At 42.3% G+C, this 18682-nt stretch overlaps 1 protein-coding gene across 4 annotated transcripts in view; it reads right to left on the bottom strand.

The window, feature by feature from the left end:
* b4galnt4a (beta-1,4-N-acetyl-galactosaminyl transferase 4a) overlaps positions 1-18682 on the bottom strand; it is a 691590-nt gene that overhangs the window by 311988 nt on the left and 360920 nt on the right. The gene's annotated exons all lie outside the window — the stretch shown is intronic.

Below are 18682 nucleotides of genomic sequence, written 5' to 3'. Positions count from 1 at the left end.
ACAGATTTGGCAGGTGGGGTCGTACTGGATCTGAAATAAAAAAAGCTGTCTTAAGGTGGCCACAGCCAATTGTGTTCAAAATCCATTTGGTTCCCTAATAGGCTTTAGGGAAGGTTATGTGCCATCCTTACCGGTCTGGCCTACATGTGAGTTCAGGGCCACAGTATTGCAATTAACTCTTAACTGCCCATTGGAATATTGGGGATGGCCATCTAGCCAGTGTTGCCCAGGTCCAAAAAAAAAACAATTTTTTTAAAAAAAGAAGCTGATGGAAAAGTCTAGTAGCATCTACAGAGAGAGAAATAGTTATTGTTTTAGGTCAACAACCTTTCTTCAGAACAGAGCAGACTAAGCTGACATCTGGGATAAAGCAGTTGCCTTAAAGGTTCAGCAGGTTGGACCTTTACTCACTGGAATTCAAATGAAAGGCAAGTGAGTTTATTGAAACAAAGAATTCTGAAGTAGTTTGTTAGGGTATTTGCTGTAAGATGATTTCCCTTCATGGCTACAGGTCTCCCATTTAAGAGCAGGATGAGAGGAATTCATTTTCTGAGGGCATCATATGTCTTTTGAATTTTCTATCCCAGAAAGCAGTGAAGGTTGGGTCATTTAAAATGTTCAAGGCTAAATGAGACAACATTTCAACCCACATGTTCATCAAGGGTTATGGGGAGCAAGTAGAAAAATTAAATTAAAGTTCCTCACAGATCAGCCATGATGAAGGACCAGGCTCAAGGGCCAAAGTTCTTCCTCCTATTGTTTAACTTTGCTACAAACTTATAGAAGACAGGAAACCCAACGAGAAAAGAGTTGGTGTTGCAGTATCAACATATATAAGAACACACCAGTTAGGAGCAGAAGGCAGCCATCGTGAATGGTAATGGGAAAGTCAAGAAGTATAAACTTGAGAAAGTGCAGAAATAGCAGGGTGATGGATGAAAAGCTGCAGTCTGAAAGCAAAACCACAAGAAAGAAAACCTGCAAATGGATGGGAAACAAAACAGAGGCAGAGGTTACGATCTGAAGTTGAACTGAAGACTGCGTCCAAAAGACTGTTAAGTGCCCAGTCAAAAGATATGGGACTATGCCTCAAGGTTACACAAACCTTCGCTGCTGTACGACAAGGCCAGAGAGGTAGTGTGAGGGTATGATGGAGAATTAAAATGACAGATGGTTGAAAGGTCAGGATGTCACTTGTGCTCTGAAAGACACTGTTTGCCAAATTATATTCTATCTCACCTTAGTACAGCAGACGTCATGAGAGCAGCTTACCAAACACAGAGTATCAAAGTAAACACTGCATGTAGAATATTGTTTCACATGGAAGGAGGCTTGTATTACCATTGAACATGGTGACTCTAATGTTAGGACTTTCCAGAGCTCCAGTAACAAGTTCACCTCTCCAAAATCTACAGGTCTGACCAAACAGTCCATCAGCCATATTACATACTGGGCCTCCTTTAACTCAGATAATGGGTAGGAAATTATCAACTGAAAAAGCTGGCAGGAATCAGGGCAGGCAGAATTTTGTATCAATGACCTTTCATTATCAGTACTGTTCTGGTCTAAGGTTATCGATTGGCCAGAATATTCTGTAGCTGGAGATGGCAGAAGCCCGAAGGTGGCATATCTAAAAACTAATGCCTTTGCACTTCCTCCAGAATTAAGTTCAGTTTGGAAAGGTCCACAGTTGTCCCTCCTGCCCACTTGGCACTCCATGGCATTGTCAAATGGTTCTGGTCTCCAGCTGAGGGCGGCTGTCACTGGGCGGAATCTCTGTTGATAGGGCCTTGATTCCAAGTGAGGGCCTTGCCACTGCCTGCTTGGAATTACATTTCATGCAAGGGTCAGTTTTAGTCTCTCATTGGCTCTCCAGCCAATGGGCAAGAACCCACTGCTTCAACAAGATTAACCTCGTCTTTCTTACCACAGATGCTGAACACCTGCAGCATTTTCGGCTTTTCACACACTTATAACTGACTGACTGTTACCTATTCACTACTACTGACCTACTTAAAGAGAACTTTTAAAGCAAGAAAAGAATGTTAAATTTCAGCTTAACAATACCCACTCTCACCAAATCCCAGATGCCTTTCTGCTCATAAGCCAATCTGATTAGTAGATACCGTCAGCTCCATGCAGAGATGACAGACTGAAAGCCTTGAAAAAAATCATGAAAGCCACCTAATTGACTTTCCCCTTAGCTTTACAATGTCTCAAAATTTCAGATAAAGCTACAATCAGTCCTATATATTTCACACAACCTTAAAATACATCTTGCTCCTTTTTGAATACTCCACCAGCAAGCATCCAATACGTGTACCTTAATAACTGAAAAAATCATGCACAGACTAATCAACGCCCCTCAACCTTAAAATCTGCATATACACCACCTTATGTAGGCATCTGTTCATAACAACAGTTCCAACACAACTTCCCCCAAATAATTACATTTTTATGACCAAGTCTAGATAATAAGTTCAATGAATAAACCCCATTTCTGTTCAACCCTACCACTGGTAAAAGAGGTTTTCAAACTTTTTAAAAGCTTGCAGGCCAGGTGCCTTTTGCAGCCATTTCATAACATAATGGATTGGATCATTTAAAGCTGTTTACTTTAAAAGAAAGTCCTAGGTTAACACTTTTTTCAATTTAATTAGAATCAACAACATCGAAAACTATGAAGAAACAAACAACGAGCCAGGTTTTTTTTGAGTGGAACAAAGTTAGTGTCATTGTAAGGAGTTCATGTCCAGTGAAGTATAAGACAAGCATATAAAATAAGCTGAAGGGTGAGGGGAGATGGAATGGGAACTAATTTACAGTTCTTAAGTAAAAGAATTATATTTTCAAGTTTTAGTTGCGCATGGAGTAGCTGGGAGCTGTGCATGGAGTCTCTGAGGAATCCCCATCCTGGAATATACTGAAGGAATAATCTGGGAAATTGAATTTTTCATCATGCAATTCTACTCTGCAAGCATTGCTTTGAAAATCTACAATTAAATCGGAGACTTTGTATGATACGGATGAAATTAAGAAAAATAATTACTCAGGGCAAATTAGACTATTACACATGTAGTTCAACTTCAGAGGAACTATTAAACAGGCCCCATACTTAGCTCACACACTCCAATTACAACTCTCCTACACTCTTGACACAATCCAGACACCAACCTGATCTCACCATCCACCCAGGGTTGAAATCCCTCCCCACCCAGACCCTGGACCTGACCATTCCTGTGACTTCCCTCACCTCAGACCTTCCCACTGAATCTCTGTCAAATACCCAGGACCTGATTCCATTTCTCCCCACAGGACCTGACTCCTCCCTCCCCTGTCCAAACCAAGACCTTCTTCACCCCCTGCTCCAATGCCTGATGAAGGGCTTTTGCCCGAAACATCGATTTTGCTGCTCCTCGGATGCTGCCTGAACTGCTGTGCACTTCCAGCACCACTGATCCAAAATCTGGTTTCCAGCATCTGCAGTCATTGTTTTTACCCAATGCCAATCCAAACCCACCGTTGGAACTGACTGCATCCCTGCCCTCCCTGTCTCTGGACTCAACCACCTGTCCACCACTGCCTCTCTGTCAGATCTGACTCAATCCCTGGCCCATCTCCTCGCCGCATCAGATCAGATCTATATACCTCTTGTCCCCACTCTCTTCACCTAACCAAATGTGACCTGATTCACACTCTCCACCCCCCATGACCTCACTTCCTAGGCCAGGCAGGACCTAAACCCAGCCCTTTGCCACGAGACCCTTCCCATTCCTCTCCCCCTCCACCCTCCAAAATTTAGCTGAAACCCCCCCCTCCTTCCTCACAACCAGAACCGAAACACCCCCAGAGACAACACCCACAGCCCCAGCCTCCTGCTGCCCATTCTGAAGGAATTCTGAATATTGCATCACTTACCAGGCCCCCTTGCCACCTGACCCCCCCCCCCCTTCCCATGTCACCCTACACAGCTCGCGCTCTGCCCACCCTACCCAGCTCGTGCTCTGTCCCTGTCAAGCTTGCAGGCCAGGTGCCTTTTGCAGCCATTTCATAGCAATTTGGCACCTTACTTATTTGGCAACTTACTTACCTAGCACAATACCCCTCACCAACCTGGCTATCTACCATGTGACACCCTATCCCTTTCCCAGCTAGCACCCTACTTACCTGGCATGCTAAAGCCCTAAGCACCTGGCACCCTATTCTCCCCGCACCCTAATGCCACACTTACCTTATATAGTCACCACTTGACAGCAGCTGTCAGGACTTAAAGGTGTCAGAACACATCAGCTGACTGCTGTGACAAGGGGATGCCTGGTTTACCTTCCCTGACAATTCCGTGCCACAATCAAGATGGGAGATTGGAATTGCAATTCCGCATTTCCCAGAGAGTCCCAAGCTGGATCACCCCTCAAACGCGGAGCACCCTTATTTCGCAAAAACAAAGTACCGAAGTGGCAAAGTGCCACTGCCCAGAAAATTCTCTCTGGACATCTCTTTTGTAATTCCCTGTACAGCTTACAGGTCAAAGTGGCTTTAGTAGCCATTTAAAAATCCAACGTACTAGACCATTTAACATTGTTAAAAGAAAGTCCCAAGTATTAAATCGGTCAATGGTACGAAAGGTGAGTAGTCTACATTATCATTTCATGACCACAGAAGTTATAAATGCGGGGTTTATGTACAAACCCAGAGCACTACAACTCATGGATAGGTTTATTCAAAACCTATAAAAGCCCAACATCTGTGTTGCTTTGCAGAGTGCCAGTCCCTGACACAGCAATGCTGCAGTGACCTATCTGCAGTTGCACTTGTGATGTCACACCAGCATAGTGTTACATTTTAAACTAATTGTAAGGTCCAGGAAAACACAGCGACAATTACAATCAGTCTATTTTCTGTAAATGTCTTTATGAATTACCACTTCAGATGATTGATGAACAACCTCTAGTTTACAATTTAACACTGTACTGCACCTGTGCAGAGATCAGATTATTTAACCACTCGGTTTAAAGTTGAGTTTAAGAAACAGATGCAGTCTGGAAACTTGTTTCCTGCTGGGAATGTATTTCGATGGAACAGACATGGTTGCTTTTGACAGTCAGAAGCACGTCTCAGCCTTCACACTCGGAGACCGTAAAACACTGAAATAGATGCAACCATCACTTTATGGTTTATATAATCTTAACATTGATTCCTCACTCTGTAACAAAACATTGCTATGACTTTAATGCATCTACTTAGCACCTGCAAACTTCTATGTTGTTCTTCAATGATACCATATACAGGTTCCCCAAACTACACATACAACTATATTCAGAAGCATACAGAATACAGAATGTATGTCTAATTTGTTGAAAAATTAATTCAATTTGCTGAACTAATTTGTAGGCATGAATTATTCACTGCATTACCCCTCTGGAAGTACTCTAGATGTATTGAGTCATACATTCCTATGGATTTCATCTGCTTTATCCAAAGTTTACTTTCTATTATTTCCTGAAGTGTCTCTCTCTCTCTCTCCCGTTTACGTTCACCAGCTTTATGACAGGTTCGGTTCTTTGATGAAAAACAAATGACTCTCTTCATTCAAATCAATCACTCAGATCCGTTCTGTTCCCTTCAATATTTTCACCTTTGAAGCATTAATTTGAATTACTTCATTTCAACTAGGACTGATGCTTTGAATGTGAATAACAGGGGTTTTATTGCTTCATCACTGTCGAGAGCTGTGGGTAAATTCCAACACATTCCTGACCAATCCTTTGACCTCTGATTCAGACAGCAAATTCGAATCCCCCCAAATCGATCCTTGAACCTGAACACTCATTTTATTAATACTGCCTCTTTAATCTGCAGTGGTTCTATCCATCAACTTCACTCATGTCATTCAATCTTGCAGCTGTCACACCCTGTTGAACGTGGGCCTTTCTTCGGTTGTAACAGCATAAGTTAACTCAACTGATTCCATACCCCAGACTTGTCCTCAATTCCAATTTGTTCCACAGCATACACTATGTATTAGCAGGCTTCAGCTCGCCAAATCAATTTACACTATTAATTCCTGATTTCTTTCCCAACTGCATTTGACAGGTTTAATTTATTATTTTTTGCGTGCAGTGTTTACCAATTACAGACGTTTAGCTTTGCGTAAACACCCCAACGGTTGTAGCTCACATATCTACTACTAATATTTAAGGAATGCGAGGGAGGCCATTTTGTACATTGCGGCCAGATCTCCATGGAGTTCAGCCAACTCCAAAGGCCTTTAAAAATGGCAGCCAGGACTTTCTCATTCCTAATGTTGGCTATTTTCACCAGTCTGGGATAAATATGCAAGCACGCAGTGTGTACTCCCAGTGTAGAAATATTCTATCTCTACGGTTTTGAAGCAGGCCACTCAGCCCATCGAGTCCATATCAACCCTCCAAAGAGCACCCCACCCAGACTCACCCCCACGCTATCCCTTTAACCCTGCATTTCCCATGGCTAATCCACCTAACCTGCACATCCCTGGACACTATGGGTAGTTGAGCATGGCCCAATCCACATAAGCTGCACACCTTTGGACTGTGGGAGAAAACTGGAGCACCGAGAGAATGTGTAAACTGCACACAGACAGTTGCCCGAGGGTGGAATTGAACCTGGGTTCCTGATGCTGTAAAGCAAAAATGCTAACCACTAAGCCACCATATATACTAGCATGGCTAGTTTTGTCATGGAAGTCAGCATCTCATACCCACTCACCCACAATATTAAGCAAGTCAACTCAATCTCTTGAGGATGTGTGGTTGAAGCTGTTGAGGGCACGTTTAAAAGGTCTCATCCCTGTCCCCTCCATTCTCCCTCTGTGTTCTCCAGACCAATTCACTACTGAACCAAATGAGCCATATAAATGATAGAATGTCTTGAATACTCTTATTAACAAAAAACTTATTCAAAAATCTTCAAAAAAAAGCACTGTTCTTACAACCCCATAAAAATGTCAGAGTCATTACTTCAATAATAAAAACTTTATTTTACTTGACAGTTTTTTAAACCTGGTCCATTCAAACACATACACATTAAAAGAAACCATTTATTATAAACTTATAATCATAGAGTCCTTACAGTGCAGAAAAAAGCCATTCGGCCTATCAAGTTGCACTGACCCTCCAAAGAGCATCCTTCCCAAACACAGCCACAACCCCAAAACCCTGAATTTCCCAAGCCGAACTCACCTAACCTGCATATCCCTGGACATTATGGACAATCTAGCATGGTCAGTCCACCTAACCTGCACATCTTTGGATTGTGGGAGGAAACCAGAGCAGCCAGAGGAAACCCACACTGACACGGGCACAATGTGCAAACTCCACATAGACTAAGGGTGGAATCGAATTTGAGTCCCTGGCTGTGAGGCAACAGTCAGATAAAGTAACAATAACAATAAATCAAATTAAACACTCCACTTCTGTGAATACTGTTCTCATGTTGAGCTAATCCATTAGTGAGTCTACTACATCAGCTAACTATTCATAATGATGCTATTTCGAGAAATAAATGTCTGCCATTGCTTCTGTTTATGAAGTTTACAAATGTCCTTGTTATGAATGCTTGGCTGAGCTCCAAGACTCACTTAGTGAATTAGCTCAGCAGTAGTTTGTTTTCACAAATTGGAGTAGACTGCTTACTTTGATGATAAAAATTACATAATCAATAAAATTATTTCCTGTGATAGAGTTCAAATCCAACTGTGGCAATCAGAATCCCATTCTAAAAAGTGGATATTAGTGCAAGTGTTGGATTTTCATGGGAAAACTAACTGGTTCACTTCTGACCTTTAAGTCTGGTGAGTTAGAAAGAAAAACAAAGTGCTTCTGACAGGTAAAAGACAGAAAATACAATTGAGAACCAAGGCAAATACTAAAGATTTAAAGGGGACGTGAAAAAGCAAATAGGAGAAACAAAAAGAATTGTGAGAAAATACTATCAGCTTACTAACAGAGAAAATACTAATATCTTCCAAAGACATATACAGAGTAGTTCAATAAGGAGTAGAGCCAGAGATCAAAAAGGGTATTTGCACATGGTGGTGGGGACCCATCTGAGATATTAATTGAACACTTTGCCACTCTTTTTACAGATGTGGAGGATGGTGCGAGGGTCAAGAGAAAACTAGCATTTGAAGGGTTCAAACTGAATAAAGGAAGCAATGTTTGCATTGACTGTTAATACTTAAAGCTGCCAAGGAACCAGTAACAGATGAGATAAATCCAAGGGTTCTGAAGGAAGTGAGAGTAGCAATTCACACACTGGCCTGAATCTATCAGTCCTTCCTGGAGTTGGGAGATGCCAGGGGATTGGAGAACTGGAAACATTACAGGCTTGGTCAAAGAAGATTTTCAGGACAAAACCAGCAATTACAGAGCTGTCAGTTTAACTGTGGCAGTGGCGAAGCACCTGGAAGCAATTATTTAGGATGAAATCAGTAGTCACATGAAAATATGCGGGTCAATGAGGAAATGTCGGCATGGATTTCTAAAAAAGGAAATTATGTTCATCTTACTGAATTGTTTTGATGAAATTATAAAGAGGCTCTATGAAGCTTATGCTGTTAATGTGATCTACATGGATTTGATAAAATGTTACAAAACACACATGTATAAAAGGGACAGGCGCGATGCGAATACAAAATTGGCTAAGTAACAGATAACAGTAAACTAATGGTCAATGGATATTTTTCGGGCTGGAGGGAGGTTTTGTAGTGGAATTCTCCAGAGATCAATGCTATGATCCTTGCTTTTCCTGAAACATATTAATGATTGAGATTTTGGCATGCGGGGACAACTTCAAAGCTTGCAGATGACACGAATTTTAGAAGACTGCAGCAGAGGAGGATGTGCAGAGCTCCATAAGAACATTGACAAGTTGGTGGAATTGTGGGTAGGTGGCAAATGAGGTAAGCCCAGCATAACAGACCTTGACATCAAGACTGCATTTAACCAAGGGTGGCATCAAGGAGCCCTCGCAAAACTGGAGTCAATAGAATCGGGGGGGAAGCTGCCCACTGGTTGGAGCTACACCTGGCATGCAGGAAGATGGCTGTTGGGGGTCTGTCATCTCAGTTCCAGGGCAACTCTGCAGGAGCTCCTCAGCCCAACCTAGGCCCAACCATCTTCATCAATGACCTTTCCTCCATCATGAAGTGTAAGTGGGAATGTTTGCTGATGATTTTACAATGTTCATCACTATTCATGATTCCTCAGATACTGAAGCAGTCCGTGTTCAACTGCAACAAGATCTGAACAATATCCAGGCTTGGGCTGACAAATGACAAGAAACATGCATGCAACACAAATGCCAGGCATGACCATCTCCAATAAGAGATGATCTAACCACCACTTCTTTTCATTGAATGGTGTCACCAGCACTAAAGTCCCCTACTATCAACATTCATCATATCCCAGGGGTAACCATTGACCAGATGCTCAAATGGACACACCATTTAAATGTTGTGGCTACAAGAGCAGGTCAGAGGCTAAGAATCCCGCAGCAAGTAGCTCACCTCCTGACTCCCCAAAGCCATTGACATTGCACAAGTTGGGCATGTGATGGAATACACCCCATTTGTCTGGATAAATCTCACAAGAAACTTGACACCAACCAGGACAAAGCAGCATGCTTAATTGGCACCACAGCCACAAGCATCACATGCTCCAGTACTCAGTATTTATAATAAGGCATACAGCACGGAAACAGGCCCTTCAGCCCAACTGACCGGGTTTCCTAAATTAAACTAGTCCCATTTGCCTGTGCTTGGCCCTATTCCCTCTAAACCCTGTCTATTCACGTATCCATCCAGATGCCTTTTAAATATTGCAATGGTACCTGTCTCTACCACTTCCTCTGAAACTTGTTCCACACATGCAACCCCCTCTTGCATGAGCAAGAAGCCCCTCAGGTCTCTTTTAAATCTTTCCCCTCTCATCTTAAACCTATACCTTCTAGTTTTGGACTCCCCTAGCCCAGGGAAAAGACCTTGGCTGTTCACCTTATCTATCTATGTCCCTCATGATTTTACAAACCTCTATAAAGTTACCCCTCAGCCTCCTACACTCCAGGGAAAAAAGTCCCAGCCTATCTAGCCTCTCCTTATAACTCAAATCATCCATTCTCAGAAGATACACTGCAGAAATTCACTAAGGATCCTCAGACAGCACCTTCCAAACCCACAACCACTTCCATCTAGCCAGACACAGTGATGCGGCGTAGTGGCTCAGTGGTTAGCACTGCTGCCTCACAGCACCTGGGACCTGGTTCAATTCTAATCTCAGGTGACTATCTGTGTGGACTTTGCACTTTCTCCCAATGTCAGCTTGGGTTTCCTCCAGGTGCTCTGGTTTCCTCCCACAGCACAAAGATGTGTTGGTTAGGTGAATTGGCCATGCTAAATTGCCCATTGTGTTCAAAGATGCATAGGTTGGGTGCATTAGTCAGGGCTAAATATACGATAATGGGGTAGGGGAGCAGGTCTGGGTGGATTACTCTTCAGAGTGTCGGTGTGGACTTGTTGGGCTGAAGGGCCTGTTTTCACACTGTAGGGATTTTATGACGAGCAGAGCAGATACATGGGAATACCATCAGCTGCAAGTTCCTCTCCAGGTCACTCACCATCCTGCCGTGGAAATATATTGCTGTTCCTTCACTGTCAGTGAGTCAAAATCCAATAATTCCCTCCCTAATAGCTTTGTGTGTCTACCTGGGGTACATGGACTGGAGTGGTTCAAAAAGACAGTTCATCACCACCTTTTCGGAGGTAACTAGGGATGGGCAATAACTGTTGGCCAGCCAGCGAAGCCCGCATCCAATGACAGAATAAATAAGATGCCAAGTGTGAGATGATACACTTTACTAGGAAGAACGTTGAATGACAATATAAAATAGGAAGTACAATTCGAAAGGGGTGCAGGAGTAGAGGGGCCAGCGTGGATATATGTATGCACAGATTATTGAAGGACTTATGGAGGGAGCAGTTAATAAAGCACCCAGTGTACTCAGTTTTAGTAAGAGGTATAGAGCACAAGAGCGAAGCAATGACATTTATCTTATAAAAGACACATGTTAGACCTCAGCTAGAGTTTTGTGTACAGCTGAATAGGAAAGATTTGTATGCCTTGGAGAGAGTGTGCAGAAATGATTTACAAAAACATCTCCATGACTGAGAAATGTCAGTTCTGAGGATAGATGGAAGAGGTTGGGACTGTTCTGCGTGGAGAGATGTAGACTGAAAGAAGATTTGGTAGTGGTGTTCAAAACCATGAGGGGGACTACATCGAAAAAGTCGGGAGGACCTGTTCCCATTCATAAAAGAAATGAGACTGAGAGGGCATAGAATTAAAATGAAGTGCAAAAGAGGCAAGGGCAATGTGAGAATAAACTATTAGTCGTTTAATTCGGAGATGGAATGCACTGCCTGGAAATGTTGTGGAGGCAGGTTCCAATGGGATGCTCAGGATGACACTGGATGATTATTTGGATGAAAGCGTCCAGGGAGAAAGCTGGAGATTGGCACTCGGTATGAGATTGGCTCGTTTGAAGAGGCAGAACAGGCACTATGATCCAAGTGGCCTCCCTCGGCGCCGTAACAATTCTGAGACTCTGTAATTCATTCAGTTTCATCCAATCCTCGGCAGTGGTTCAAGATGGCTCACCACAACCTTCTGATGTCAACTCAGAATACAGGCAAGAAATGCTTTGCCAGAGGCTGGAAGGACACAGCAAACGAGGCAGCATCAGGAGGTGGCGGCATCGACACTTCGGGTGTTTCTCTACCTCCTTATACTGCCCGGCTTGCTGTGTTCTTCCAGCCTCCTGCCTGTCTACTTTGGATTCCAGCATCCGCAGCTGTTTGGGTCTCTAACAAATGCCTCACTAGCAATGTCTGTAGTCTGATCATTATCTTTCATTTCCTAAATATACAAATCAAAACATGCTTCAAAAATAACTGCAATAAAATGAAAGCAGCTTAAACATTATTATTCTTCAAACACTGTTGCAACATTAGCCATGGTACAGAAGCTTTATTTCAGGTGCTAATCAAATTCTACCAGATAATAGATATGTCAGGCTTAGATAAGCAGCAAACAGATGCCTATGAAATGAGTCTATGAACTGGATGCATCATTCTTTCTTTGAGCAATCATTTCTGAAGCTTTTCAAACTATAACTATATAGGGCAAAGCAGCTTTGTCATAGCTGCAGTTCAGTATGGTTCAGTTAGTGCAACTGGCACGTAGACTCTGCGATTGAGGTTTATATCTTCAGTGCCTGAGCATAAAACCTTTCCCCACAGGGAGCACGGAGAGATAATTCAGGCATAAACTGACCACAATCTTCCACCCATTCAAATTAATGATGAAGAACTGTGCTCAATTTCTTTGTGACAGGTGCTCCGTTCAAATACCTGGATACTGAAGACAAAATTCTGGACCTCAGAGGTTGATTTGGATCAAAGGTTGATCACCAGCTTTGCATCAGGAAGTGTACAAACCGAATGTTTGCCCTAAGAGTACTGCAGATTCTTGAACTGTCTCAGAATTCAGACCATGAGATGGAGAAGAAGAAGCAAGGCGTTAATTCCATTTACTCTGCTCAGCCGCACAGTGGCCACAGTGGTTAGCACTTCTGCCTCACAGCGCCAGAGACCCGGGTTCAATTCCCGCCTCAGGCAACTGTCTGCGTGGAGTTTGCACATTCTCCCTGGATCTGTGTGGGTTTCCTCTGGGTGCTCCGGTTTCCTCCCACGGTCCAAAAAAAATGTGCAGGTTAGGTGAATTGGCCATGCTAAATTGCTCGTAGTTTTAGGTGAAGGGGTAAATGTAGGGGAATGGGTCTGGGTTGGTTGCCCTTCAGAGGGTTGGTGTGGACTTATTGGGCCGAAGGGCCTGCTTCCACACTGTAAGTAATCTAATCAGCCATTCAGTGAGATCATGGCTGATCTGACAATCCATGTTTTCCCCAGAACTCTTGATACCTTTACTGATGAAAAATCTGTCAATCTCAGCCAGGAATACCCTTGATGGCCTAGCCTCAATAGCTCTCTGTACTAAGGAATTTCACAAATAATTACCTCCTGAGACACAAGATTCCTCATCACTTCGTAACCTCTCACCCTGGAATTAAACGGTGTGGTCCGAGGCTCTCCCATAAGCGCCTGAGACCCGGCTTCAATTCCCGACTCAGGCAACTAACTGTGTGGAGTTTGCACGTTCTCCCCGTGTCTGCGTGGGTTTCCTCCCACAGTCCAAAGATGTGCGGGTCAGGTGAATTGGCCATGCTAAATTGCCCGTAGTGTTAGGTAAGGGGTAAATGTAGGGGTATGGGTGGGTTGCGCTTCAGCGAGTCGTTGTGGACTTGTTGGGCCGAAGGGCCTGTTTCCACACTGTAAGTAATCTGATCTAAGGGAAAACAATCGGTCCATATGTCAAATCCCCTAAGGATCTTACACGTTTCAATGAGCCTTCGTCTCATTCTTCTAAACTCCAATGAGTACAAGCCAAACCTACTCAACCTCTCCTCATAACAAAATCTCATCACACGATTTTAGAGAAAATTTGCAGTTCAGGTTGTGGATCAGGTTGTAAGTTTGCTCGCTGAGCTGTTGAGAAAGGCTCCCTCCCAGTTGTGATCAGTTATCCAGACTGTGTGCCCCGTTATCTCCCCTCAAATCTATGTGGTCCATTGTGTTTCTGGTATTTCCTTCTGAAAAAGTCAATTGGTTTCCCAATTGAGTCGGTGTGAATGAACTTACAACCTGAACAATCTCATCATTCCAGAATCAACTTAATGAACCTTCTCTGGATTGCCTCCAAAACCAGAATATCTTTCCTTAGATAAAGGGACCAAAATAGGTCACAACACTAAAGTTATGCTGTAACTAGTGCCTTTTGTGGTTTTAGCAAAACCTCCCTATTTTTAGACTCAAATCCTCTTTGAAGTAAAAGTCACCATTCCATTTGCTTGAATTGAATTGAATTGAATTTATTGTCACGTGCACCGAGGCACAGCAAAAATCTTTGTCTTGCGAGCAATACAGGCAGATCACATGACTTTCCCTGTTACCCACTGAACTTGGATACTGGTTTTTTTTATATTTGATTCATGCACAAATGCCTCTGTCCTGCAGCTCTCTGTAGTCTCTCCCCATTAAATAATATTCAGCTCCTCTATTCTTCCTGCCAAAGTGATTAATCGTCACTTTATATTTTCCCACATTATATTCCATCCACATTTTTTTGCCCACTCAGCTAACCTGCTCATATCCCTCTGTGGGCTCCTTATGTCATTTTCACTCCTCATCTTTCCACCTAGTTTTGTGTCATCTGCAAAACTGTTGATATTCCCTCCACTTCTGCCATCCATGTCATTAACATACATTCTAAATAATTATAGCCCCACCACTGATCTCCATGCACTCCACTAGTTACAGCTTGCAATTCTGAAAATGTCCCCATTATTCTAACTCTGACTTCCATTAATTCGTCAATTCTCCAACCATGCTAATAACAATCTCTAACATCATGAGTTCTTAGTTTCCTAGGTATTTTCATTTGCAGTGTTTTATCAACACCTTTTGGAAATCAAAATGTATTTCTTCTACAGGTTTCGCCTTTTCAATCTCACTTGTTACCTTAAAGAACTGTATTCAATTTGTCAGGCATGATTTTCCTTTCATGAAGCCATGCTGACCCTGCTTGTGTTATGAACTTTTGAAGAATCTGCTGTTAAACCCTTTGTAAATAAATTCTAACATTTTCCCAGAGACAAGCTGGCAGGATGGCTCAATGGTTAGCACTGATACCTCACAGTGCTGGGGACCTGGGTTCGATTCCAGCCTTGGGCGAGTGTCTATGTGGAGTTTGCACATTCTCCCATGTCTATGTGGGTTACCTCCACAGCCCAAAGATGGGCAGGTTAGGTGGATTGGTTGTATTAAATGGCCTGTAGTGTCTGAGTTAGCCATGGGAAATACAGGGATGGAGTGGAGTCTGGATGGGATCCTCTTTAGACAGTCTGTATGGACTTGTTGAGCCAAATGGCCTGTTTCCATGCTGTAATAATTCTATTCCATAAATGTTAACACTAATTGACCTACATTGCTTTTGGGCGTCACATGTAACTTGTGGAAAGTACACCACGAATGCTGGAATTATGTATGTTTTAATATTATCACTATTAAATAATGGTATAAATGGACTAGTTTGGAGAGGGCAATGTGACCTCGAGGCTAAACTTCAATCCCATGTGACTGGATTGTGATGGACCCAGAATCTCAAGTGAAAATGACTAGAAGGCACAAGTTCTAATACTTAAATAGGAGGTGGCTGGTCTTGTTATGTACAGACTCTCAAGACTCTACAGTCAGGTTGAAATATTTGAAATATGTGGCACTTTAACAACCAGAAGAAGCACGGTGGGTCAATGGTTAGGACTGCTGCCTCACAGTGCCAGGGACCCAGGTTCAATTCCCGCCCGCTCTGTGTGGAGCTTGCATATTCTCCCCGTGTCTGCGTGGGTTTCCTCCGGGTGCTCTGGTTTCCTCCCACAGTCCAAAGATGTGCAGGTTAGGTGAATTGGCCATGCTAAATTGCCCATAGTGTTAGGTGGATTAGTTAGGGGTAAATGTAGGGGAATGGGGTGGGTTGCTCTTTGGAGGGTCGGTGTGGACTTGTTGGGCCGAAGGACCTGTTTCCACACTGTAGGGAATCTAATCAAGAAAAGAACTGTTTATGGGTTAATCACCAAACAGAATGCTAGTGAGGAGAGATTGATCCCTTGTTTGAAGAAATGAAATTCAAGGAGAATTAATGACGAAGAAGTCACCAGAGTGTTCGTGGCCTTCATTTGAAAAGTACCCTGGAAGACTCACCCTGGTGGAGCAGGGAGAATGATCCTGTCAAAGTTGGGAAAAGCTTGACAATTTATACACAAGACTATATTTCTGTTGGGAGTATGGTGTGATTTATAAATGTGGCATTTACCTTGTATTAAAACTTTAATGGGATTATCTACTTTTTTTCTGCAGTGTAGTTTATTAGTTCTCTATTCTATTTAATAATATAATCAACAGTGATTTAAGTTTAGTCGTATTACTAAAATTTTTATAATGCAAAATCCTTTTGTATGTTGGTCACTTCAAAAGTTGTTTTTTTTATTGTCATCACGTTTTTGTGGAGATGGTAACAATATCATAGAATTCTTACAATATGGACACAGGCACTCAACCCATCAAGTTCACACCAACCCTCCGAAGAGCACCCCATCCAGATCACCCCCTATCCCATCCCGTAACCCTGCATTCCCCATGGCTAATCAACCTAGCCTGCCCATTATGGGCAATTTTACATGGCCAATCCACCTAACCTGCATGTTTTTGGACTGTGGGAGGAAAGCGGAGTACCCGGAGGAGAACGCGCAAACTCCACTCAGGCAATCGCCTGAGATTGGAATTGAACCAAGATCCCTAGCACTGTGAGGCAGCAGTGCTAACCACTGAACCACTGTGTTGCTGACATATGGTAGTTGATAATTGACTTTGAATAGCTTGCTGTAGAATAAACACCATAGAGACCTGCAGCACAGAAAAAGGCCCTTCTGCCCATCGTGATCACACCTATCTAAAACAACCACCTAAGTATTCTAATCCCATATTCCAGCATTCCATCCTGCCCAATATGTTAACATTGTGTGGCTCAATGCTGTTTGCACTTAGTAATGTGAATGTCCGCCTTGCTTTCTTTATATCTAACATCTTCAAAAAAAACCTGACTGATATTGTTTCATCCTTCAACACCTCCAGATTAATATCCTCAACTTCATTTTGAACAGTGTCACATCTTTTATCTACTCTGTATCCGAATCCTCCTGTACTTTGAACTTTCTTCTCCCCTGCCTTCAACTTCTCATGTAGCTGCCTCATTTTTTCTCCACTGTAAGCAACTGACTCTTGAGACATTGGGATGCTAGTTTCTGGAATTCCCTCAGTAATATCCTCTGCCAGCACATCCCCCTCCCTTTCATGAGCCCTCAGAATGTGTTGGTTCTTAACTAATTGTTCCTTCACTTGTTCACCTTTCAATGAAGTGCATTGAGTATTTTCTTTTGACACTAAGGCCTTTTCACTAGTCACACTTGTTCTGTAGGCATCATACATTTAATTACTTGTTAGGTTCAGCCTTAAGATAATGATCTGGTGTTTTGTAATTTACTCACTTTTAACTTTAACTCTTTGCTCTCCTTTAAGATGTCCTTTTGAATTTTGTTTGAAAATGCCCCTGAGATGCTATCTTATATTTCCCTACATTAAAGACACTGTATAAATATAAGTTGCTGCTATTGTTAAACAGCAGAGATTTGATTTTCATAGTCAAGTTCGTATAATTGCACAGAGAGTGGAAGGGCACAGTGGGCCTGTTTTCTATTCCATCTGCATCTTCTTAAGAAGATTTTGGAATGTCATCAACATCTGATGTAGGCTTCATTGATAGGGAATAATCCATACTCTCCATTGGATTATAATCCTTTCACATCTCCATGTAAACTTCTGCTCATTTATCCTAACCTTTCTCCTAACATACTGCAGGCTCCAATCTTCCATTACCTCTCTGCTCGCCAATCTACATTGACTCCAGCAACTACTCAAATTTAAAATTCTCATTCTGGTGTTCAAATGCTTCCCATTACCTTTTGTCTATAACCTCATGTAGTCCTGCAACCCTTTGAAATCTTTACAACCCTCTTAATGTGACCTTTACTCATCAACTTCCACCACCTAACCATCAGCAATCATGTCATCAGCTCCATAGATTCTTCAGTCCAGTGATCTTCAACACCTCTAATTCTTTGCTCTCCTTTAAGATGTCCTTTTGAATTTTGTTTGAAAATGCTCCTGAAATGCTATCATCCTATATTTCCCTACATTAAGGACACTGTATAAATATAAGTTGCTGCTATTGTTAAACAGCAGAGATTTTATATTCATAGCCAAGTTTGTGTGATTGCAAATTGAGTGGAGAGGCACAGTGGGCCAGTTTTCTATTCCATCTGCATTTTCTTAATGAAAATTTTGTTAATCTCATTAAATGTCTTTCATGCCATAATAATGAAGTCGAAGAGATCTTCTCCTATTTAATATGGCAGTGGAGAATGTTGTTGACGTGAGTGTCCTTTAGCTGAATACACTGATCCAGAAGCCTGGGCCAAACACAATGTGTTGTTCCATGGAAGGTTGGGTATTTAAACAAAGCCTTTTAGACCAGGGATCAGCAAACAATCAATAGGAGAAACATTGAGAATTCTGCATACTGCAATAGTGCATTCTAATTTCTAACACAGAATTAGAGAATTCAGTCACTATGTTGATGTTTATGTTCCATCTGAGCCTCCACCCATTCCGTTTACTTCATCTTATCTCATCAATGATTAACTTCTTTCTGCCTTACTCCTTTCTACCTGACATCCCCCTAGAATGCTAGTTATCACATTGTAGTCATCTCCACATTGCAACAACTCTCTAACTAAATAACAATCTCCTGAATTCCCTATTGGATTTACATTTATGACATTAGTTTTGGATTGTTGAGCAAAAATTATCTGCACATCCATAATGCCTTGCATTCCCAAGCACTTTCCAGCCAATATA

This window comes from Hemiscyllium ocellatum, chromosome 18, assembly GCF_020745735.1.
Source record: "Hemiscyllium ocellatum isolate sHemOce1 chromosome 18, sHemOce1.pat.X.cur, whole genome shotgun sequence".
NCBI lineage: Eukaryota > Metazoa > Chordata > Chondrichthyes > Orectolobiformes > Hemiscylliidae > Hemiscyllium > Hemiscyllium ocellatum.
Note: the sequence above shows the minus strand (reverse complement) of the source record. Positions and strands in the feature narration are given on the sequence as shown.